Consider the following 25,648-nt stretch of genomic DNA (forward strand, 5'->3'; position numbering starts at 1 on the left):
ATTCCGCCTCGCTTGACTCCTGGGGTTTGGGATCGGACGCGCTCGGTTCCCGATCGGTTACCCCTTGCCGATGAGGAAATCGGCCGATTAGGAGGATGGAATAGTTGGGCCGGTATGGGCTTAGAAAGGATTGTAAAGATGAAGAGGGAATCAGCCCATGAAGCGCATAATAATCGACCTAGTACGAATCGTACTTGTAAATATTCGTTTTCTATTTGAATTAGGGATAGAGTTCTAGTCAGATAAGGAGTCGTCTGTACGGGGCTATAAATAGCCACCTTTGTAGATCTGTAATCATCAACAACTCAATACAACAAACTACTATTTCCTCGTACTTACTTTCAAGCAGGCGACTTCGCTAAATACTTTTCTTCTCTTTCACGAGTTCGTACAGGTTGGCGGGGCTGCATCAACTTGACCTCCGACCGATCTTGTAAGTTCCGTTTACCGAGTAAATTCTAAGCTTTAACTTCGGGCGCATCGCTATTGTTTCGTTTAGATTTATTCACTAGTTATCGATATTACTAGAATTCAAGGTTTTACCTTTTGTTCAAGTTTTATCACTAGTTATCCAGCTAGGAATCAATACTTTCGGCTTTTCTTCTATTTTGCTTTTCTAATCTATTTCATACATAGTCAATTAGATCTATTCCTAGTGTTGCTACTGTAGCGTTGTATTGATTGCTCCAGCAGTTTTCATTCACGCTGTCCGGTAATCGGCTGCTTCATAGCCGATTTCTTTATTACGGCAAATCGGCCGATTCGCTGATAAGCTTTCTCGAGATCGGAAAGTTAGCCGATCGCAATCTCTGGGATCTGACACGTCTTTTTCCTTGCCAATCAACAGGTCAAATTGGCTGGCACGCCGCGCTAACCGCACCAGGGCAATCACCCGAACAGGAGTTAAGCAGATTCTCCCGGGTCGTGTGTCAGACGCTGGGGATTCGGTCAGCCGATTTCTAGCGCCAACACACTTTTGGCACGCCTGGTGGGACAAATACAACCGCCACCATGTCGAAAGCTGCTGAAGTCTCCGAAGATAACGTCATCGAAGTGATAGAGGCAGATCTCAGGGACGACCAGAAGGAAGAACTAGAGAAGCAGACGGCATACTACCGGAAGGCTTGCCTGCAGTCCTTCAGTCGCACCAGAAGCGGGGAGACTATCAAAAAGACTCCGTTTCCAACTCCCCGCCAGATCACAATCACCGGGGACTCGGACAAGATGTCCGAGATGGTCCAGCAGTCCGTTTATCAAGCTTTCATCGATCAATCCCCGGTGCTTGCAAATACGGTGTACAATGCCGTCATCAGCTCCTTGGCTAGCGGGGTATCTCAAGGGTACAAGGGACCGGCATATGCTCCGCCGATTCCACCAAACAAGAGTTATCCGAATTCGGCTTCTCAGCCGATCCAATTTCCAGTTGGGATTCAGGCGCTTCCTCATCATCGATCTCTATGGGGTATACTGGCACACAACACCTCCAGCCGCATCCCATTCAGTTGTCCTCTGCGCAGTTCCCTCCGGTTAATCCAGCGCCTTGGGGGGCACCATCAGCGACGGCCGTTCAGGATCAATCGGCCAAACAGGGAAGTCCCCAGTTCCAGGCGTCTTTCCAGGAAGCCACTCGACCAACCATGCCGCCGTACCAGCCTGTCGCTCCAGAGACGAGTAAAATAGCAGAGCTCGTACTATATGATGAAACAAGTGGCTCATTCAAACAGCCGACCCTGAATACACAGCCGGCTATAACACATCAAGTGCCACATACTTTCACTCAGCATCAAGTCATCCCGCCGCCAATGTACCAGCACGTACCAGTCCCTCAGCCGATGGTTTACCAGCAACAGCCGGACTGGTCGGCACGTATAGCAGAGGTGATTCAGGAACAATTCGGCTTGAAGCCGAAGGTGCAGACTTACACCTACAGGACACCGTACCCGTCTACGTACGATTTACTGCCGTTTCCCCATCGGTATAAAGTTCCTGACTTCACCAAGTTTTCGGGGATGGACGATACCTCAACCGTAGAACATGTGAACAGATTCATCATCCAATGCGGGGAGGCAGCGGCGCAAGATGCTCTACGGGTGCGGCTTTTCTCATCATCCTTGTCTGGTTCGGCCTTCCAGTGGTTCACAACCTTACCGCCCAACTCGATTATTACATGGGCCGATCTGGAAAGGTAGTTCCATAAATACTTCTACGCCGGGGTGCATGAGATGAAGCTGTCCGATTTGACCAGCCTCAGGCAGAGAAGCGACGAGCCGATATCCTCATATGTGCAGAGGTTTCGGGAAATTAGGAACAAATGCTATTCTCTGGCTCTAACTGATGCACAGTTGGCTGATATAGCCTTTCAAGGTCTCCTACCTTACATCAAGGAAAAATACGCCTCACAGGAGTTTGAGAGCTTGAGCCAAATCGTCCATCGATTGTCTGGTCAAGAGGTACGTCCTTTCGATCCACGAAGGAATTTCCAGAAGAAGGTGGCATACTTGGAAGAGGTTGAAGCCGAAGAAGATGCAGAAGTCGGTCTTGCAGAATGGGTTAAAGGGAAAAAGCTGATATCATGTCCGTTCGGCAAAAAGGAGCCAGAAACGTTCGGTTTTGATACTTCAAAGGCCGATAAAATCTTCGACCTCCTCCTCCAGGAAGGGCAGATCAAGCTCTCGCCATACCATACCATTCCTTTTGCCGAACAGCTGAAGAAGATGAAGTATTGCAAGTGGCACAACGCTACATCCCATGACACTAATGAGTGCAAAATCTTCCGGCAGCAGATACAGTCGGCCATTGAGCAGGGCAGACTTAAATTTGAAGTGCCAACAAAACCTGCCAAGCCGATGAAGATCGATCAGCACCCCTTCCCCACCAACATGGTTGACACGGGAAAGAACTCGCTGCAAACCAAGGTGCTGACATCCGAATCGGCTAAAAAGAGTGGCGCCGTAGACCCCAGAAATCAAGCGACGCCTGAGGACGTCAAGGGGAAGCGGCAGATGGAGGACGATGATGGCGGATCAGGCGAACCACGTATTACTTCCCAATTTCTGCTCAGCAAATATCAGCGCCAACATGAACGCTCAAGATCTCGGGAAGAAGCGATGCGGCGACATGAAGATCACTGGAGATGCCCGTTCTTCATCCACTGTTGGGAAAGCAACCTTAGGTTACCTTCGGCCGATAATTGCCCGGAGTGCAACGGCCCGTATCGTAACAATCGGCCGTTCAACAAGTCTCGCTCCAGAGACGGAAGACCAGAGCCGATCAGTAGGAACTGGCGCGACCAAGACAACCGGCGCCCTCCCGTACGTGATCGGTTGGGGGGCAGAAGTGACCGATACGACCGGTCGGAAGGCAGGCGCCATGATGGGCCAGGGCGCAGATTTGACCGACACGACCAGCCAGAGAACAGGGCTAGCGTCCACAGTCGGCTTGAAGAGATGGCCGATGCTCGAGTGTCAGACGAGAACCCTTTAGGACGCAAACCAGAATGGGAACGCGCTAGGCCACGAACCAAACAAGTGAACCCTAGGTGGTGTCCTGATGGATTGACCAAGTCTCAAAAACGAAGGATCCAGCGTCTCCGCCAGTGGGAACAACAGGAAGAAGAACAACAGTACACGATGGACAAGAAGGAACGCAGGTCTCAGGTATGGCGCCCCAAAAGAAACAACAGAGGAGGCGACGAATCGACAGGTGACGAATCGGCAGCCGACATCGGCATGGTTTTCATACTGCCGATAGAGTTCATGACTCCTGCCGACCGACAGGATATATCGGCGATGGAAGAACAGATGGCGCAATTGGCTTTGGAGCCGATGATAGCCACATTCGAGAAGCCCGAAGACGACAAATGGCAGCACCTGAAAGCGTTGTTTCTTAAAAGGCATGTCAATGGTCGACCCCTCACCAGGTTAATGGTAGACGGAGGAGCTGCAGTCAACATCATGCCATACGCCGTGCTCCGGAAGCTTGGGAAGGGTGATGATGACCTGACCAAGACAGATATGATGCTCAAGGACTTCGAGGGCAACGTATCTCCCGCTCGCGGTGCTCTCTGCGTCGACCTCACCATCGGCAGTAAGACCCTCCCTACTACCTTCTTTATTATTAATGGCAAGGGGTCCTACAACATGCTTCTCGGCTGAGACTGGATACATGCAAATTTCTGTGTTCCATCTACAATGCATCAATGTCTGGTACAATGGGTCGGCGACAACATCGAGGTGGTCACCGCCGATTCCGCATACAGCATCGCAGCAGCCGACACGCAGCAGTGGAGTTGCGAAACCGTCAAGTGCATATCCGGGAGAGTATGGGATACTGACTTCTTGAAGGTATCCGATTTTGGCCTACAGCCGATCCGAGCAGTCGGCTCCGAAGACTCAGATTAAATGGATCAGTTCGCCCGAGAAGATGGGAAGCTAGGGCACGGGTTCACGTCGGCCGATTCTTTAGAGATGATAGACTTAGGCGAGTGTACCAAACCAAGGCCGACATATATTAGTGCAAATTTAGATCCGGAATACAAATGTAAATTGACAAGTTTGTTAAGGGAATTTAAGGATTGTTTTGCTTGGGAGTATCATGAGATGCCCGGATTAGACCGATCTATTGTTGAACATCGGCTACCCATAAAACCAGGATATCGGCCGTATCAACAGCCTGCACGGCGGTGCTATCCTAAAATCCTACCAGACATAAAAGCCGAAATAACTCGGCTAATCGAAGCAAAATTTATTCGGCAATGCCGTTATGCCGAGTGGATCTCCAACATTGTACCAGTATACAAGAAAAACGGAAAGCTACGCGTGTGCGTCAATTTCAGGAATCTTAATCAGGCCACACCAATGGAAGGATACCCTATGCCGACGGCCGATGTGCTGATAGATGCCGCCGCGGGACACAAGGTTATTAGCTTCATGGACGGAAACGCTGGGTACAATCAAATACTTATGGCCGAAGAAGACATACCCAAAACGGCTTTCAGATGCCTAGGCCACCTTGGTTTATTCGAGTGGGTGGTGATGACTTTCGGCTTAAAAAACACCGGCGCCACGTATCAGAGAGCCATGAACTACATATTTCACAAACTCATCGGCATACTGGTAGAAATCTACATCGACGACGTCGTAGTCAAGTCAAAAGGACACGAGGAGCATCTGGCCGATTTGCGAAAAGTGTTGGAATGCACTAAGAAACATGGGCTAAAGATGAACCCGAATAAATGTGCCTTCAGCGTGTCCACCGGACAGTTCTTAGGATTCATGGTGCATGAGCGGGGAATAGAAATCAATCAGAAGACCATAGCGGCTATCAACAAAGTCGTGGCCCCGCAGAATAAAACTGAATTGCAGTCTTTAATCGGCAAAGTGAATTTCATCAGAAGATTCATATCTAATCTGTCTGGGCGAATCCAAGCCTTCACACCATTATTAAAGTTGAAGCCCGACCAGGAGTTCATATGGGGGGAAGAGCAACGCAAGGCACTGGAAGATATCAAGCAGTACTTGGTCTCACCACCGGTATTGGTCCCTCCTCAAACTGGTAAGCCGTTTAAACTATATTTATCAGCCGATGAAAAAGCTATTGGGTCGGCTCTGGTCCAGGAGTTCGAAGGAAAGGAAAGAGTAATTTATTATGTCAGTAGAAGACTCCTGGACACTGAAACAAGGTATCCTCCAGTAGAGCGGTTGTGCCTATGCCTTTACTTCTCATGCACCAAACACAGGCACTATTTGCTGTCGGTGGAATATGTGGTCGTATGCAAAGACGACGTGGTAAAATACATGCTATCACTGCCGATTTTGAAAGGACGAATCGGCAAATGGATCTTAGCTTTGTCAGAGTTTGACCTTCGGTATGAATCGGCGAAAGCCGTCAAGGGTCAGGTCATGGCCGATTTCGTCGCCCAACACTGCGGATCAGAGGCTACCTTCATGGAACCAGTACCTTGGATTTTATACTTTGATGGATCGTCGTGTGGGGTCGGATCAGGAATCGGCATCGTCCTCATATCGCCTCGGGGGGCAAGCTATGATTTTTCTCTGCCGATAGAAGCGACCGCCACTAACAATCAAGCAGAATACCGAGCTGTATTGAAGGGATTACAATTACTAAGAGAAGTCAAGGCCGATTCTGTTGAAGTTTTTGGAGATTCCATGCTTATTGTGGATCAATTAACAGGGAAGTCCGAATGCAAGGATGATGTGTTGAGGATTTATTACAAAGATTGCCTGCAGCTTCTAAAAGAATTCAAATCGGCAGTTATTGAACACATCCCAAGGAATCACAACGAGGATGCCAACAAGCTCGCCCAACACGCATCTGGGTATCGGCCGATTCAAGGCGCTATGGCTCTAGAGCTCGCGGCCGATGACTGGCGAAAAGAAATTGCCGATTACCTGAGAGATCCATCCAAGAAAGTGGATCGGCGGGTGCATTTCCATGCTACCAAGTACGTATGACTGGAAGATGACTTGTTTTATCGAACAGTCGATGGCGTCCTACTCAAGTGTCTGGGAATGGAGGAGGCTAAGACTCTGATGGGAGAAATCCATGAAGGAGTGTGTGGAGCTCATCAGTCGGCACATAAGATGAAATGGATGATCAGGAATAATGGGTATTACTGGCCGACGATCCTCGAAGATTGCTTCAAATATTATAAGGGATGCCAGGATTGTCAGAAGTTCGGGAATGTCCAACGTGCGCCCGCATCGGCCATGAATCCCATTAAGCCATGGCCGTTCAGAGGATGGGGAATAGACCTCATCGGCCAAATTTATCCTCCATCAAGCAAGGGGCACAAGTTCATTCTAGTGGCCACTGATTATTTCACCAAATGGGTGGAGGTGATCCCGTTAAGGGCCGTAACGTCGGCTGCCATGATTGACTTCGTAAGGGATCATATCGTCTACCGCTTCGGCATTCCCTAGACTATCACAACTGATCAAGGGACGATGTTTACATCAGGAGAGTTCGAGGAGTTCACGGCCGATATGGGAATCAAATTGCTAAACTCTTCTCCGTATTATGCCCAGGCTAATGGCCAGGCCAAGTCCTCCAACAAGGGGATAATTAAGTTAATCAAGAGGAAGATAGAGGAGCAGCCGAAAAAGTGGCATCTATGTCTAACTGAAGCCCTATGGGCATACAGGATGGCTTGCCATGGGGCCACCAAGTTGTCCCCTTACCAGTTGGTGTACGGTCACGATGCAATACTACCGTGGGAATCAAGGACGGGGTCGAGACGCATTTCGCTCCAGGACTAGTTAACGGCCGATGACTACTCCTCGCTCATGAAAAGGGAACTTGATGACTTGGCTGGCCAACGATTGAGAGCTTTGATAAGCATTGAGGAGAACAAGAAGAAACTGGCCAGGTGGTATGATAAGAAGGTCAAAGTCAAACAATTCTCTCCAAGGGACCTGGTTTGGAAGTTAGTGTTGCCGATTGTGTCGAAAGATCCTAAATTCGGAAAGTGGTCCCCTACATGGGAAGGGCCGTATAAAATCAGCGGATGTGCTCCAGGAAACACTTATATTCTGGAAACAATCGAAGGAGAAGAGTTTACTAGGGCTCTGAACGGAAGGTACTTGAAAAGGTACCACCCTAGTATATGGGTCGGAGCATAAAGGATCGACCACAATGAACAGCACACAGCCGATACGAAAAGGTTCGTCTAGAGAAAACATGTGATCGTCCAAATCGGCCAATGTATTCATTCGGTACGGACGGTGGGTTACACGGCCGACAAGGTACAAGTCGCCCTTAGAACAAAAAATAATTAAACACGCTTTTTCTTACGCTCTCTCTCAGCCCGACCTAGTTCTTGCACAAGACGGATGTACTCTTCTTCTATCTCTTTCATCGAAGCCTCCGCTTCGACTTGACGGGGGAGAGGGTGACTCCGGTCCATGGCCGGGCGTGATGTTCCTGCTGCTGCATCTTCGAGGACGATTTGATGGGGAAGCGGATGACTTGGTTCGGCTTGAGGTCGCCGGTGGTCGTTGCTGTCCAGAAAGTCCCAGATCCGTCGGATGTCGGCAGGGACGTGCTCTCGGAGTTCATCGCGATGAGCTCTGATTAAATCCTTGTCTTCTTGCAACAACGGTTCGTCAGAGTGCACGAGTTCGATGGCTCGTTCGAGTTCAGGGCTAAGGCGCCGTGGCTTCGGAAAAACAACAATATACATATAGCCACCGAAAAGGCGATTCCCTTCAGAAAGAGTCAAACTAAGAAAGAGAATGAAGGCAAATCTTTTACCTGATTAACAGAGGAAGAGGTAGAAGAGGAAGAAGACATGACTGAAAGGTGCACTGATGAAAAGCAGTTGGGAGGGAAAAGCCGAGGCTAGACAGGTGCTCTCGGAACGGGAACCTAGGCCGGCGTTTATAAGAAAGGAAGGCGTGGATGTTTGGTAAGACGTGACCCGTCGGAAGTGAGAAAGGCAATAAATAAAAGAGGCGCCGCGAAGGACGGTCAAAGGGGTCATTAAATGTTCGTACAAAAACTTTTACAGGTTACCCAAAAGGGCATCGATAGCCGCAATCGCTCGGCGCCGGATCTGATCGGCAGAGTCCAGGACCCGTTGGTCATCATCTGCCGATCCAGGGACTTCTGACATATTGCGGTGGAGTTTAAGGGCTTCGTGGGCCAGATGCTGCCTCTCCCATTTCAGATCGGTGATGACGAAAGGGAGTTCTTGAAGTCTCTTCTCTTCGGCATTTATTGCTTTCATCACCTGTTCCATCTCCTTGGCGAGCTCTGCCCTTCGGCGTTTGAGGCGATCTATCGTGCCGACGATCCCCGGGCGAGAGTCTTCCAGAAAGTGAATTCGTTGATGCACCTCTTGGGCCTGACGCTTGTACGTACCTTCTTCTTCACGAGTCTTGGCCAATTTTGCGCGATCGGCTATGTGACGCAGGGCCCTGAAAACCGGGATCCTCATTGACTCGATGTACGCGGCCGGCGCCAAGGCTTCTTCCGCTTCTTCTGGTACCCGCCCGCTGACGTCACTGAAGAGCTGCCGAATCGGCGAGGCGTCTTCTACCAATCGGCCGATGTCTTCTTGAAGAAGGGATCGGATGCTAGTAAGCTTGGCGCGGACGTCATCAGGGACGGAGCTCAGAGTGACTTGGCAAGAGGCAACTTCCTCGTCATCAGAGAGTGCGACCGCAAATGAGAAGAGACTGTTGTCGGGGGTGTCCTGTTCCTGGAAATAATAAGTCAAGAAGAGAAACAAATCAGCCGATGGTGATAGCAAATCGGCTAAGTAAGGGTGAGAAGTCTCTTACCTCCTTGAATCGGATTTCCTCAAGCTGCGTTTGGGGAGCCGTCATCCTCGATTCAGGGGCTGGTGCCATTGGTTCATCAGAAGAAGAAGATTCTAGGACGATTGGTGCTGTGCTCGGGCCAGCTTCCTGGAAGATGACCATTGGTTGATTAAGAGAGGCGCTTAGCGTACCAGTGACCTATGTCAAAAGGATCGAATGAGAACATTATCCAAATACTAGGAGAATCGGTTGAAGAGTGTTATACCTCGGCGGATGGAAGTGGGGGCGCGTCGATGACCGATTGGGTTGCTGCCGATTGTTGTGGGTCCATAGAAGTGATCTGTGCAGTCTAAGATAAGAGGAGTTAGTATAGAGACATCAATCAGAAGGATTGGACATAAGTTTACCTGCACGGCCTCCATCAGTAATGATGCAGCGGCTGCCCCAGCTTGCGTGATGACTTGAGTATCTATTTCTCTGGCAGCTTGAAGAGGTAGTGCGGCTGAAGTTTCTGCCGATATGATAGTAGGAGGATCAGCTGATTCTATACGAGCTCGAACTCGGCGATTGGTCTTCTTGGTAACTTTCTTCTGCACCTGCTTCGATCGGCCAGCGATCACATCCACGGAAGGGGCATCGTAGCTGATAAGGGGGTAGATGGTGTATGGATGATGATCTTCTATCGGCCGGCCACTCCGGCTGCGTGTTGGGGGGACACGGTTCTCAGACTGAAGCAATAGCAGATGTTAGTATACGTATTCGACCGCATTGATAAAGGAGTGAAAATCGGTTAGGAAAAAATACCTCGGCGTTAGGGTCGATGTTGGTCGGATCCAGGAGATTGCAGTATGTCGACGCGGAGTTGCAGAACAGGTATTGTTTCCATTTGGCCCACCAAAGCTTGAATGGTTGGACGGCGAAGGGAGCTACTATCCAGTCATTCAGGTCAATGGTGCTGGAGTCTGGGATCCGATCTCGCAGCCGACTATAGTCAAGACCTTTTGTGAGCTCATCTCTGAACTTAGCTCGGCCGGCGAAGTACGCTTGAATCGATAGCTGACCCATGCCGAGCTGAACGTGCTGCAGTAGAGGGATTGTAAAACTCATACGTAGGAGCATCTTTCCCTGAGAAGAAGTTGGCCGGTAGGATTCCCGGTTTGATTAACTCATCCGTGAGGTCTTCGTCGAATCGGCTGGTAGTCGAGTCGAAGCAAGAAGGGAGCTCAAAGATTGGGTCATCTCGCCGATAAGGAAACCAGACGCTTGCATCTTCATTAAAACCGTTATAAAAACACCGGAAGTACTCGGCCACTTTGGTAGCAGAGTACAGACAACCGGGAAAGGCCGATGCCACTTCGCCGAAAGATGTGCATCGGCGTCGGACAGTGGGATCCTCCGCCGATTCGATGTTGGGGAATGTCATGTGTTCCACTCTCTGCTGAGAAATCTTGCTCATGTACAGGTTCAGCCATAAGTTAACAAACCACCAGGGTCCACCTGGATTTCCAATCGGCTGCCCTTGGGATAGTTTGATGCCTATTTGGTGAAGCATGTGGTATACTGCTCCTAGTAAGTGCTTTCCGAGAGGAACAGGAGTCCCTATTGATAATGCTTCAGCTAAAGCTTGGGTGTTGGTCGATGGGCCAGCTGCTCTCCCACAGTAGAAGTGCTTCTCCAACCACATCATTAGGAAGGCCGTGTGTTCTCTGTTTTCGACAGATCCGGCCCTTTTGTTGCATCTAATGAAGCCTTTCCACCCGCCGATTCCCCTTGTGTCCAGCCGATGTGATGTTGCGGATAAAAGGCGGAAAGGGGTGTCCGGGGAGGAAATGTCCAGGCCGGTCAACAAAACCACATCGGCCAGTGTGGGGGTCATGGGTCCGTGTCCAAACAAGAATGCATTAAGAGCATTAGACCAAAAGTAAGAAGCTACCATCACTAATGGTTCATTCCGCTCCATTTGGGACAGGGATAGATTGATGCATTGGCTGATTTTGAGCTCGTCCCATTGGACCCTCTTGGGTGCGGCTATCCGCTGGTACCATTCCCTCCAACCGGGGGTTTCATTCGGCCAAGACCTAAAGGTGCTCAACCAGTGATCTAGGTCCATAGTTGATTGTTTGAAGGGGATCCTATGGGTTTCCAAATTGATTAGCTCCGTTGGATCTGGGTTTCCCATGGGTCCAAGGCAAACAAGGCCGAGATTTCCCGTAAGATGAATGGTGATGCGATGCCTAACTGCCTAAAAAAGGAAAAGGGGGTGCGAAAGTAAGAAATAGATCTAAAGTAAATGTATTACCGATAAAGGAAAGATTCGGTAATGACCTCTGGGATGAAGTTTCTTGTAGTCGGCGGGATTGCCGGTGCAGCTGCGGAAGACGAGGCCGCCATCGGGATCTCGGAAGAAGCTTCAACTCTCGCCAATGGAGCTCCTTCTTCCAACGATGGGGCCACCACTGTCGCTGTTGGACCCTCCGTCGAAGGCACTATTTCTGGAGCTTCGCGTGTGGGTGAGGTGCCTGAAGGTGCTGCCATTGGAGGGATAGGAAGGAGAGTGACAGGAAGACGGTGCCGGAAAGCTGGGGAACTAAGGAAGAATGCTGGAGGAAGAAGAAGGCTCGTGCGCTGAGGAAGAAGGACGTGAGCTCGAAAGGGAAGTACGGGATGTGCTGATATTTAAAGGGGGTCTGAGGAGGGGTAAAAATGGAATTTTTACCGCGCCGACATTTCGAGTTTTTCGGGAGTAGTGGTTGTCGTGGGCGCCCGTTTCGAAAAGATTGCAATCATCAGGTTGAAGACCGCGAAACGGAGGGATATTTTCATTGCGGCTGTTTCGGAGGGGAAGTTGAAAAGAATTTCGAAGTAAAGACTATGTTTTACTCCAAAACTGGGGGGCATGTGTTGACGCCAGATTTCGACACGAGTAAAATCGGCATCAGGGGAGGAAGAAATTAGAAGATATGGCGAGATACAGGGGCGACAATTGGAAATCGGCCGAATGGCGCTACAGTTAAAGATCGGTTGGTTGGTGCTACAGTCAAGGATCGGCCGATTGATGCTACAGTCGAGGATTGGCCGATTGATCTTTAGAATTCCACCTCGCTTGACTCCTGGGGTTTGGGATCGGACGCGCTCGGTTCCCGATCGGTTACCCCTTGCCGATGAGGAAATCGGCCGATTAGGAGGATGGAATAGTTGGGCCGGTATGGGCTTAGAAAGGATTGTAAAGATGACGAGGGAATCAGCCCATGAAGCGCATAATAATCGACCTAGTACGAATCGTACTTGTAAATATTCGTTTTCTATTTGAATTAGGGATAGAGTTCTAGTCAGATAAGGAGTCGTCTGTACGGGGCTATAAATAGCCACCTTTGTAGATTTGTAATCATCAACAACTCAATACAACAAACTACTATTTCCTCGTACTTATTTTCAAGCAGGCGACTTCGCCAAATACTTTTCTTCTCTTTCACGAGTTCGTACAGGTTGGTGGGGCTGCATCAACTTGACCTCCGGCCAATCTTGTGAGTTCCGTTTACCAAGTAAATTCTAAGCTTTAACTTCGGGCGCATCGCTGTTGTTTCGTTTAGATTTATTCACTAGTTATCGATATTTACTAGAATTCAAGGTTTTACCTTTTGTTCTAGTTTTATCACCAGTTATCCAGCTAGGAATCAATAGTTTCGGCTTTTCTTCTATTTTGCTTTTCTAATCTATTTCATACATAGCCGATTAGATCTATTCCTAGTGTTGCTACTGTAGCGTTGTATTGATTGCTCCAGCAGTTTTCATTCACGCTGTCCGGTAATCGGCTGCTTCATAGCCGATTTCTTTATTACGGCAAATCGGCCGATTCGCTGATAAGCTTTCTCGAGATCGGAAACTTAGCCGATCACAATCTCTGGGATCTGACACGTCTTTTTCCTTGCCAATCAGGGTCGTGTGTCAGACGCTGGGGATTCGGTCAGCCGATTTCTAGCGCCAATACAAGATTTTACCACAATTTGATTGATGTTATTTTGAGTGCCTTTCTAAAAAGATTCCTGGATTGCTGCAAAAACCCAAGATCAATGCATTAAGATCATGTGAGTTGCAGGATGGCATGTTAATCTTATATCCACCCATCTACTTGAGCATCTTACAAATTCTAGGTTGTTATGTCAATGTGAGTCTAGTGTTGCCCTAGTGGATAATTATGGAAAATTTCCTTGCATCGGTGGGCCACTTTTCTTTAATTGCAAGTAGGATCTTGTTCACAAGGATATATTAGATACTCTCTTTTTTTTCTGACGTCATCACCTTTATCACCAATGTACCAACACATGAAACAAATTTTAGCAATAATTCAATCCATTAAGATCCTACTTTCAACTATATATTCATATCATAAATCTAGGCATGTTTGTGCTCAATCTTTTATTTGTTGGATCCACATACATGAAGCAAGAGATGCTAATTGTACCAGAATAAGTTTTGTATCAGCCGTTTTGGTAGGAATATGGACTAGGAGTTGACACCATGGATAAACACGTACTTCGTATGTTTTCCTTAAAGATAACTAAGACATTAAGTTCTTTGCTTCATTTTTACTTAGGCTTGAATTATTGTTGTACAAATCATCGTGGTTTCCATGTCCTACTGTACATTCAACGTTTTGGGGACAATGATATCTATGGGATTGATGAGGTTAGTAACATGCCTGTTAAGTAACAATATTATTTTTGTTTTTATTTTACAAAATACTTGTGCCTTTAAATGCAGGAACAAACATGATGTTATCATAAGAAGCTTGCATATGAGCTTGTGCGTGACCCCAACATTAAGGTGTTAACGGCTCTTAAGTACCAATTCTAGGCCGTCAAGTCCTGCATAAATACCGGAAAGATGAACATCAACCTAGTGGTAGGGGTTTATTACTAACCATTTCCACAAGTGTTAGTGAATATTTGTATGCAAGTAACTTATCCTTAGAAAGGAGAAGGAAACACACCCAAGAGACAAAGAATCACAACTCAAAGAATCACAACTCCAGCCAATCAGGGAAGAGCACATGGATCCATGGGCCTACATCAAGGGTAAACTACCTTAATTTGGCGCGTGCACCCTACACCGACTCGAGGGCCCACCAGGCAGCATCCCAGATGAAAGGTGGCGTGAGAGGCTGTGCCCAGGGTTCAGCCGAACTAGCCCTGGCACCCCTCGTGCTCAGCTTCCACGTGGCGGCCCCTGGTTACTTCCTAAAGGCGGTTATGACCGTTTCGCCAGGAGTTACCACCTCAGAGTCTCAGATCGTGCTAGGTGGCACAAGGAGAAGAGTTGGAGGAGAATATTCCCTCAATATTATCTTGAGATGCTTGGAGGATCTCCACTCTCCCAAGGCACATCTACTCTTAAATAGTAGGGAGGTGGCTCATTTGGAGGCACACAACACCATCCAAGAGAGTTAGAGCTCCATTCCAAAGGCTAAGCCTTGCCTAGCTTCTGCTTAGAATAGGGAGAGAGTGAGGGGTGTTAGGGAGGAGTGCCTGTCGTACATATATCTATGGCCCCACCAGATGGTTTGGACAATCTTAAATATAGGGTTGGACACCGAGACGTATCTGATATGGAGACTATGGCAAGGATAGCATAGTCTACGTGGCAAGATAAGAACTAGTCGAGGATTAGAAAAAAGTAATCGTAACAATAAGAGTAGAACTCGTCTAGTCGAATCCAACTAGTATTCTTGTAAATCAATTGACCTGTAACCCTAGCCCCGGTAATATAAGGCGAGGCAAGAACCCCCTCCAAAGAAATTGAATCCAACCAACACACAGGACGTAGGGTATTACGCAATCTAGCGGCCTGAACCTGTCTAAATCGTGCGTCTACATTTGCCTTCAGTTCCTGATCTCGACAAGCCCCACTAACCAAAATACTACCTCGGGCACCCCCTAGGTAGGTTGCTGGGTCTAAACACCTGCAGTTGGCATGCCAGGTAGGGGCTCTTGTCGAGAATCCACTAGTGAACTCGATGGCACAAGTCATCATCAAGCCAATCATCGCGTTTGAAGCAGGTGCGACGTTCATCTTCGGCTCCTGGGTTTGCGTCGCAGACGGTGCTGGAAATTTCCACCGCCACATTGCACCAACCCCGGAGAAGAATCAGCAAACCATGAAGCTCCAGCGTCAAGCTGTGGAGGATCTCATCAAGAATTTTGACGATTTTTTTCAATTGCTGGGGGGACGAGTTCGAGTACGAATCAACTTCTCCGCCAGTCGGATTGACCCGCACGAACTAGCGCATAAGCTATCATGCGAATCGAACTACCACCCAAGTCGAATCCCGTTTGGACTCCGCAACACGACCACTATTTATCACGCTGCCCTATCCAGATCACAATGCGATAAGGATATGATTGAGGACCTCAACTAATACTTGGACCTGGACAAGGAGACTCTTTTATTAGGTCCGCTGTAGGGCCTGGTGATCACATCGACTCCCCAAGGCAGATTCGTCTACTGGCCCAACATGAAGCCAACTGCTCTCGCGAAGGATGACGATTCACGGCTGATCGCCTACCTCGACACCCTCCCGTACCAGGAGGGAGCTCTTCTATCACCCATCTACGAGGAAGGCGGCACCGTGGAGGTCATCACTTCAAGTTCGGGAAGCTACTCTGCAGAATGAGAACTCTTCACTCTCGTCGTGGGATAAGAGGACGAAGAAGAAGAGCAACAAGATAGAAACCCATGACATGAGCATCATCCTGATGATGTTTCACAGGATGAGCTCACTACCAATGGTGCCGGAGAAGATACTAAAGCTCAAAGAACCCGAGACGAGCAAGAAATGCTGCAAGAGCAGAGCACCGCTGCCGTCTCGTAGCAGACCTACCTATCATGAACCTGGATAACGCCTTTGAAGCAGTTCAAACGCGTCACCATCATACTCCCATCACCATCATCGCATCCATTGATCTCATCACCCGCGCCATGCCGCAGAACAAGTACACCAGATAATTGGCTGAACTGGTAGAACGCGTGTACGAACAACTTGATCAGCAAAACCTAGTACAGTCAGTTCAACACTCCCCATCCTAGCGTAGTCAACATGGCAGGAACCATAGAGGCCCTCCGTCCAGATCAAGCCAACTCGGAGGTGCCAGACCAAGCCAAGCTCGAGCAGGGGGTAGTCGGGCGAGACCCTCGGGAGGCCGTGGCCACCGTGGGGCTAACCTAGAGCCTGAACGACCAGTAGAAGACCTTCGCAACAAAATCAACGCAAGCCGCGATGCCCGTACTATCATTGACGGACGACACTGCGAGCGTGATCTGGAAGTCGAACACCCAAGGGATGATTCTAACGGGTTCCCCACCTTCTCCAGACGTGCGAGGAGGACAATTCTACCGTACTTAGTACTCAAGATGCCGGGACCCAAGGGAGTACTTTCCCTGCGTGAAGACTTGAAGAGGTCATATGACTGCGACATAGAAGCCGTGGAGATAGCAGCAACTACACAAGTATCAAATTTGATGATACAAGTCTTTGTCGCATCCAAAAAGCTATCCCCGTCAGAACTCGAGATCATAGAAAAGAAGTCGGCGGCAACCAAGGTCAAGCCGACAAGTGAAGTAGATGTCAAAGCCATTGACCTTGAGACTGGGATAGCTCCAAGATAGCCCTTATTGGCACAGGACTGGATCCTAAATAGGAAAGCGCACTCATCAGCTTCCTCCAGCCCAATCGAGACATCTTCGCGTGGAAAACAGCGGACATGCCAGGGGTGCCCAGGGAGTTGATCGAGCACTCACTAAACGTGAATCCAAAAGGTACACAAAAGGCAACACCAACAACGATTCGCCAAAGACAGAAGGGAAGCCATCAAGAAAGAGCTAGCCAAACTACTCGCGGCGGGCTTCATAAAAAAGTCTATAATCCAGAGTGGCTTGCCAATCCTGTCTTGGTGCAAAAGAAAAACAACAATGAGTGGAGGATGTGTGCTGACTACACAGACCTCAACAAATACTGTCAAAAGGATCCCTTCAGGCTCCCTAGGATTGATCAAGTCATCGACTCCACAGCTGGATGCGCCCTACTCTGATTCCTCGATTGCTACTCAGGGTATCACCAGATAGCTTTGAAGGAAGAAGACCAAATCAAAACTACGTTCATCACCCCATACGGAGCTTTTTGCTACACAACAATGTCTTTTGAGTTGAAGAACGCAGGTGCTACTTACCAACGGGCAATCTAGGAGTGCTTCAAGAAGAAGCTACACCACAGCGTATAGGCGTACATGGAAGATGTGGTCATAAATACCAGAAATCCTGATGACCTGATTGCGGACTTAGAAGAAACTTTTGCAAGTTTGCGAAGGTTCCGATGGAACCTCAACCCGACAAAGTGCATCTTTGGCATATCCTTCGGGAAACTACTCGGGTTCATCATTAGTTACCAGGGAATTGAAGCTAACCCCGAGAAGATCTCTGCCATTACCGACATGCATGCTCCATCATGCATCAAGGATGTCCAAAAGTGAGCTGGATGCATGGCAGGCCTTAGCAGATTCATCTCAAGGCTTAGAGAACGGGGCCTATCCTTTTTCAAACTACTCAAGTGGTAAGACCAGTTTCAATGGACCGAGGAGGTAGATCAAGCTCTGCAACAATTAAAGGACTTCCTATCGAAGCCACTAGTTCTCACAATGCCAAACCCCAACGAAGACTTGTTGCTTTACATCGCCGTGACTACTAACGTTGTCAGCATGACAATCGTAGTTTAAAGACCAGAAGAAGGCCATGTATACAAAGTATAGAGGTCTATTTACTTCATCAGCGAGGTGTTGTCAGATTTCAAGGCCAGATACTCGCGAGTCCAGAAATTGCTATACACAATACTACTCACCTCGCGGAAGCTACGACACTACTTCCAGGAGCACAACATCTCCGTCATCACAGACTTCCCCCTAGGAGAAATTCTCCACAATCGGGATGCAACGGGATGAATATCTAAGTGGGTGGTTGAGCTTGGAGCATTGTCTCTAGAATTCAAGTCAAGGACTGCGATCAAGTCCCAGGCACTAGTCAATTTCATAGCAGAATGGTGGGAGAATCAACTACCAACACCAGCAGAGTGTCCAGAGCATTGGGTCATGTATTTTGACAGATCACTCAAGCTCGAGGGTGCCGGTTCAGGAGTACTCTTAATATCTCCGAAAGGCGAACAACTCAAATACATTTTGCAAATCTTATGGGAAGTATCCAACAACGAAGCTGAATATGAAGCGCTGCTACATGGGCTTCGCTTGGCAGTCTCTCTAGGAATCAAGCGATTGTTGGTTTACGGCGACTCACTGGTGGTAATCAATCAAGTCAATGACGAGTGGGATTGCCACATGGACAACATAGACACGTATTGCCTAGAACTACGCAAGCTAGAGAACAAATTCTCTGGTCTGGATTTTCACCATGTAGTTCACAATAACAACATTGTCACGGACGTCCTATCCAAGCTCGGATCTACTCAAGCTCAAGTTCCAGTAGGGGTTTTCGTCTATGAGCTACACAAGCCATCCATAACAGAGCCGGCACCATCAACAACCACTAATCGAGGTCTTAATGCACCAGATCGGGAAGTCATGATGAATGACATAGACTGGAGAGAACCCTTCATTGACTACATCAAAGAGCACAAGTTACCTCCAGATAATACAGAAGCAGAGCAAGTCTCACAACGTAGCAAGAACTATGTTATAGTCGGAGACAAGCTTTACAGAAGATGCGCATCATCTGGAGTACTCATGAAGTGCGTCCCACGGCAAGACGGCAAGGACATATTGGAGGAAATTCACAAAATCATTTGCGGCAACCATGCATCCTCATGAACGATCATGGGTAAAGCTTTCAGAGAGGGGTTCTATTGTCCTACAGCTCTCGCTAACACCGAGGAACTAGTCCGTACATGTCAAGGATGCCAATTCTTCACCAAGCAACAGCACGTCCCTGCCTACAAGCTGATCACCATACCACCCTCTTGGCATTTCGCATGTTGGGGGCTCAACATGATTGGCCCACTACCTATGACGCCTGGAGGGTTCAACCGAGTACTGGTGGCAATCAACAAGTTACCAAGTGGATCAAGGTAAAGCCAGTAACCTGCCCCAAGGCAGACAGGGTACTCGACTTCCTCGATGAAATTGTCCACTGCTATGGCTTCCCAATCGCATTATCACAGACGTAGGCTCCAACTTCAACAATCACGATTTCTGGGAATATCGTGAGAACAGCGGGATCGACATCCGGTATGTCTCTATCGCTCATCCGTGGGCCAATGGCCAGGTTGAGCACGCCAATGGGATGGTACTGGAAGCTCTCAAGAAAAGGCTACATGATATCGGAAATGCAAAAGGAGGCAAGTGGCTCAAATAACTACCCAATGTTCTCTAGGGGCTCCGTACCCAGCCATACAAGCCTATAGGTCAATCACCTTACTTCCTGGTCTAAGGATCCGAAGCTGTCCCTTCTGCCAACTTCATGTGGAAATCCCCAACAGTCGAGCAGTACAAGGAGGGTGCATCAAAAGAAACAAGGCGTCTAGACTTAGACAGCCTTGAAGAAGTTCGCTGTGCACCACTCGTCCAGTCTGCACGGTACCTTGAAGGAATCCGCCACTATCATGATCGCAAAGTCAAAGAATGCTTTTCAATATAGGTGATATGGTCCTCAAGCGTATCCAAGACACCAAGAGGCTGCCCAAACTAAACTCGCCATGGGAGGGACGGTTTATCGTCTCCAAGGTCACTGGACCTAAGTCGTGTAGGCTCCAATATCTCTCTAGTGAAGACGTCGATAACTCTTGGAACATCGAGCAACTCTGTCGATTTTATCCCTAAATTTTTGATTTACATATTCATGTACATTGGCCATCAACCCTAGTTGTAGAATTACAATTCAAATAAAGTAGTCATATTTTTTGTCATAATTTGACTACTTGTTGCTTCCAATTACGGCTTGCACAAGCAAGTTTGCTGAGCTATTCAGTTCCCTGGGTAAAATCGGCCAAATCGCAGCTTGTAATAACAAGTCTGCACAACTACAACAAGCTATTTAGTTCCTTGGGTAAAATTGCCCACATGCGACTTGTAATAATAAGTCTGCAAAAGTTCTAAAGAGTTATTCAACTCACTGGACAACGTCATCTAATCGCTGGCTTGCAAAGCAAGTCTGCGGCAAAATTTATGAGTTAGTTAACTCATTGGACAAATCTATCCCTTAGCAGCTTGCAGAAAAAAGCCATCAGTACTCCAGGGGTTAACTAAACTACCTAAGGTATTATCTACTAGACAAGTCTATCTAGTCATGACTTACTCCGGGGGTTAATTAAACTACCAAAAGTATTATCTACTAGACAAGTCTATCTAGTCACGACTTGTAACAACAAGCTCGCAGTTCCAGGTTTTCAAGAGCGCAACATCAATACAACCCAGAGAGGTTGTAAAGATAGGATCTAGTCCAAGAAACCTTGAAGAGACTACTCGCCCAAGAGGTCTAACTACCCAGATGCCTTGAGTACCCGTACTCTATAGATAGGAGTCGCCTCTAAGTACTCTACATCATGTATCTGAAGAGGCTCATCAAAGAAGCCTTGTGCGTAGACACTTACATCTACTGTACGAGCAATTATTAGGGAAGATTGTAAGATGCACTAAAACAAGTCGAAAAAGCAACAGAGGTTGCAACAAGACTTAGATTTATTTACATTTCAAAGCATTCATAATCTGTTTACAATACAAGAACTAATGTTTGATACAAAAACTACTCAAGGTCTAGGTGATTGGCTACTTCTTCTACGATGGGGTCCATCTCTTGCAAGTACCGCTAGAAGAGTTCGTCTGAACAGTCTTCTGCTATACTCTCCGCCACAGGCGTCAGATCAGTTTGAGGGTAGAAGGACTTGACAAAGCTCAACAACTACTTGGAGACAGACTTTGCCATTTTCTGAATGTAGCTAGTGAACTTTGCTGGCACATCCTTGAGTATTTTGGATAGAGGGCGGGGCTCTACACCTTCAACTGGGGGCTCTACCATGTCCGCTATCGGCTGGGCTGCTTCGGATATTTCCTTCAAAGCAAGTCTTGCAGTTTTTAGCTCGGCCTCATGTTCCTGAATGGTTGTCATGGCATTGACCAAGTCGACCTCACCATCTTCACGCATCGTTTTCTCTTTTTTCAGGTGATGATCCAGGTTCTCATTTAATGTTGTCAGCTTATTATGTTGGTCTATCACCCGGTAGTAAGAGTTCTTCCAGTCGGTGACTTGTCCCTGGAGATCATCTTTTGACTTCTCAAGTGCTGCACAAGTAATCCACAAGAGGATGTGTATTACAAGCAAAATCAGTACTTGCAATCCAAGGAAGAAGATCAATTACCTTTCATTTGCTAGTTCAAAGACTTGTTACGCCCCTTAAGATGGTCTTTTTCCTCCTCCAGCTGCTGGATGCAGTTCTGATATTCTGCAGCTTGTCCATCATACTTCATCAGAAGTCTGGAGGAGTACTCCCTCTCCTTGGCAAGTTCCTTGGCAAGAGCCTTAGCACGGAGTACTGAGTCCCTATAGCCTTGAAGCATCTACGACTTTCGACAGAAGCATTTTATGACATCCTGGAGGTACTCGTATGAGGGCATGGGTACTGATTACTAATTACAAGTTATGAGAGAAGCAGGATACAACTTACCTCTACATAAGCACCGATACGACGGTGCATCTCCATCATTCCAACTACCATATTCGCGTCCAGCAGCGGATCATCAATCAACTGGATGTCTTCAAGATTGATTTCCCTAGCTGCTAGTGGATCCGCATGAGCTTCAGAGTCCACCGAACTGAGTGGAACCACGGCATGACTTGTCGACAGACCCGGCTCAAAAGATGGGTTGGCAGCGGTGATCTCCAGCCCTTTCGCTGCTTCAATTTCTACCTCTGGCTCGGGGGCTACAAGCGTAGCCATGGTGTCAGAGGTAGTCGCCTCCACATCTTTAGGCACTGGTTGCTCGGGGGCTGGCACTACAATGTCAATCAAATATGATATCACATCTTGCATCAACGCTACTACGAGAGACACAACACCTACATGGCTTGTCGTTGCCGGGTGTTCTTCTGGCTGCAGACTTGCTGGAGCTCGAGAAATGTCTTGGACTGAGTGGCTATTGCCACTAGTTGCGGGCTTCTAACTAGGCCCTCCAAGCTCCACATCAGTAGATTTTCTATATAAGGCAAAGTTTCAAAAACATCAACAAGACAATCATGAGCGACAATTAGTACTCAAAGGAGTAGCAAGACATACCTTGTGGATCTCCTCAATTTTAGAGACGGTTCCCTTGTCAGGCATAGTGGCTTGATGGTCAGAGATGGTCTCTTTAGCGTGGTTTGTATGATCGCAGCACGATCATCGCCAGCCTTAGCCACCACCTATGTTCTTTAGGTAGTTTTCTCACCGGCAGGGTCCACCTCAGTGACAAGAGGTTTTGGATTATCTTCGATGTCGATCACCTCCTTGATGATCGGCAGTTTGTGTTGAGTTGTCTCAGTAGCCACCTTCTCCTATCTTGGTCGCTTCTTCGAGTACCTGCACACCACCAATGCCATGTTGAGTAGACATGGTGGTATCGGATTTACCTACTGGGAGTACTTGATCCTCAGGATCTTGTCCTTCCTCATAAGTTATTACCATGGGGGATACGTCTTCCATAGTAACAGTCTTCTTTATGGCCCACTTTACAGCGACAGACCGTTTCTTCCTTGGTGGTGGAGAAAGTGCAACTTCAAGATCGTGTTCAGCTGCGCACTTCGATGATCCAAAGGACAACCCAGCCTTATCATATGGTTGGGTCTTGATTTCAAAGTCCTCCGCAGCATCAGAACTGGAGCTGCTAGAGGCCTTGAGTACTTTTTCCACCTCCTCATCATCACTCTTCGCGCTCTCTGCTGTATGAATGCAGGGAGCAGCTTCACAAATGTCTTCCGATCTAGGAGGAGGAGGAGTAGAGCAGTGTAAATGGACATCTTCCTACACAGACAAACAAGTTAATACACCCAAACATTACAAAAATAAGTACTCGGGGGCTACGGCCATAGGTACTTACAGCCTTTGGCATGTTGGCAGCACATAATTCTCACACGATGGTGGGGATCTCACCCACATTTTTAAACATACGCTTCATCTTCACAATGATCTCGTCTGCGCTGAACTCCTCGAGAGATAGCCTTGACGGGTCGGTAACACCCGAGTACTCATAACCCCAATGGCAACATTGCTGTAGGGGATGAATTCGCCGCTTCATGAAGCTGAATGCTACTCCGACTCTAGTCAATCCTTCTTGCTTCAGCTTGGATATCCTATCCAGGAGCTTGGGTAGTTGCAAGTAGTCTCCATGGGTTGGCTCATCCAGCAAAATGTTGTTCCAGGTGGGATGATGCCCTGTTAGCTTGGGGAGCTTGTAGTCATGGTTGCCAATGTAGCACCACTTCTCCTTCCATGCAACATGTGAATATATCAGCTCGTACTTCAAGTAGAGGCTGCTGAGCTTCTCCCTCATCTGGATTTCGGCACCACTGACTACCTGGGTGTGCTCCCTCTTTGGTTGCGGCTTTACTCAGAAAAACTCCTGTAGAAGTTGAAAATGGGACCTGATGCCCAAGAAAGCTTCATAGAGATGCAAAATGGCAGCATGCAAAATGCCATTTGGATTTAGATGAACTAGTTACAATTTGTAATAATCCAACAGGTCCTAGAAGAAATCAGACGCCGGCAATGCAAGACCGTGCTCAATAAAGTGGGCAAAGATTACCATTTCTTCCGGGTACTCCTCCAGTGGCCATGGGTTGCCGTAGGCAGGTCTCTAGTTGATGAAATCTTGATCTTGGAGCAGGTTGGCGGCCACAAGTGTCTTGATCTCCTCCTCCTTCAGAGATGATCGCTTCCAAGCACAAGCAGGGGTTAGAGGTGCAGTCTGGTCCATTTTCCAGTACTTGGGTGCCAGGTGTTGCGGCTCTTTCTTCTTGTCTGCCTTCTTCTTCTTGTCCTCCACAACAAGCTTGACAACAACAACTTTCCTCTCCATACTTGTTGTCACAAGCTTTTTCTGTCACATGCGCTCGGGGACTGAGTGGTGGGGGATGGCAACGCTGGCGCTCGGAGATCGGGCAGCGGCGGAGCTAGGGCTACAGTGTGGAAATTGAAATATGTGACAACCTTGGTAACTAAGAACCTAAATCAAATAATCAATAGGGTGATTAAGAAGCAAAACAAAGCTAACTCCAAATTGCTGAGAGTTAAGATCGAAACACACCTTAGATTTTGCCAAGTCTTAAAACTCCTTCCTATTGATTATCACCTGGAGAGGCCAATAAAAACAACTTTCATATAAGAACTTAACTATTGGCCAATACAAAAGTGGTAGAACTTTTTACATGGAACAAGCTTCATAATCAGCACTTCTTCTGATTTTGAGCAGAGGGAGTTCAAAATTGAGTTGAAGTTCGGTCAAATTTCAATCAAATTCCAAAAACAGCTTTGACCGGCTGTCCACCCAAAACTTTACCCCAATCCTATCTCCATTTTTAGTCAAGTCGAGAAACTGTTGGCCTTTACCAAAGTGGTAGCCTATACCTTGAACTCCAACGTGAATCCTTGTTGTACCTACTGTTTTAGATTTAACCTTAAAACCTAGGGTGAAATCTTACTTTTTGCATAATAAGTAAAATATGGCAGAGAAAAATATGAAACCACTTTTGGTGGATCACAAATGAAACATACTTGCTAGGAAAAATCATGGTGACTGTTTGAAACTTGATGAAACATGCTTAACTTTTTGTATAATTTTAAATGAAGGAAAAATATGGGAAATAGATGTCCTTCACTGTAAATCATGGAAACATTTCAGAAACCTCTGTTGCACTAGTATAACTCACTGTTAATTTTTCAGAGCCAAACTCTCTATGAAACTGGAGATAAAAATAGTTAAGTGCAATCAACCATAGGATCTTAAGTTAATTTTAATTATTTTTGTAGAAATCTACTGCGCCCCAACTTTTTACAGTAGCTTAGCTTTGACTTTTTTAAGTTCCTGTTAAATTTTAAGTGCCATATCTCACTGTTTGCATGTAGAAACAAATTATGGAAGTTAAACCCAAAGGAGAAATGGATAATAACAAATAAGTAATAGAAAGGGCAAAATGGTAAATATTGGAAGAGGTACAGAAAAACATTCAGAAATAGGATAACTTTCGGATCTAAAGATTAATAAACTGTTATATGTGTACACAATCACCATCCAAGTAAAGCATGAGTTTTAATCACGTCACACCTTGCTTTACAAGAAAAGACA

The sequence above is a fragment of the Setaria viridis genome, chromosome 6 (assembly GCF_005286985.2).
Source record: "Setaria viridis chromosome 6, Setaria_viridis_v4.0, whole genome shotgun sequence".
In the NCBI taxonomy this organism is placed as follows: Eukaryota; Viridiplantae; Streptophyta; class Magnoliopsida; order Poales; family Poaceae; genus Setaria; species Setaria viridis.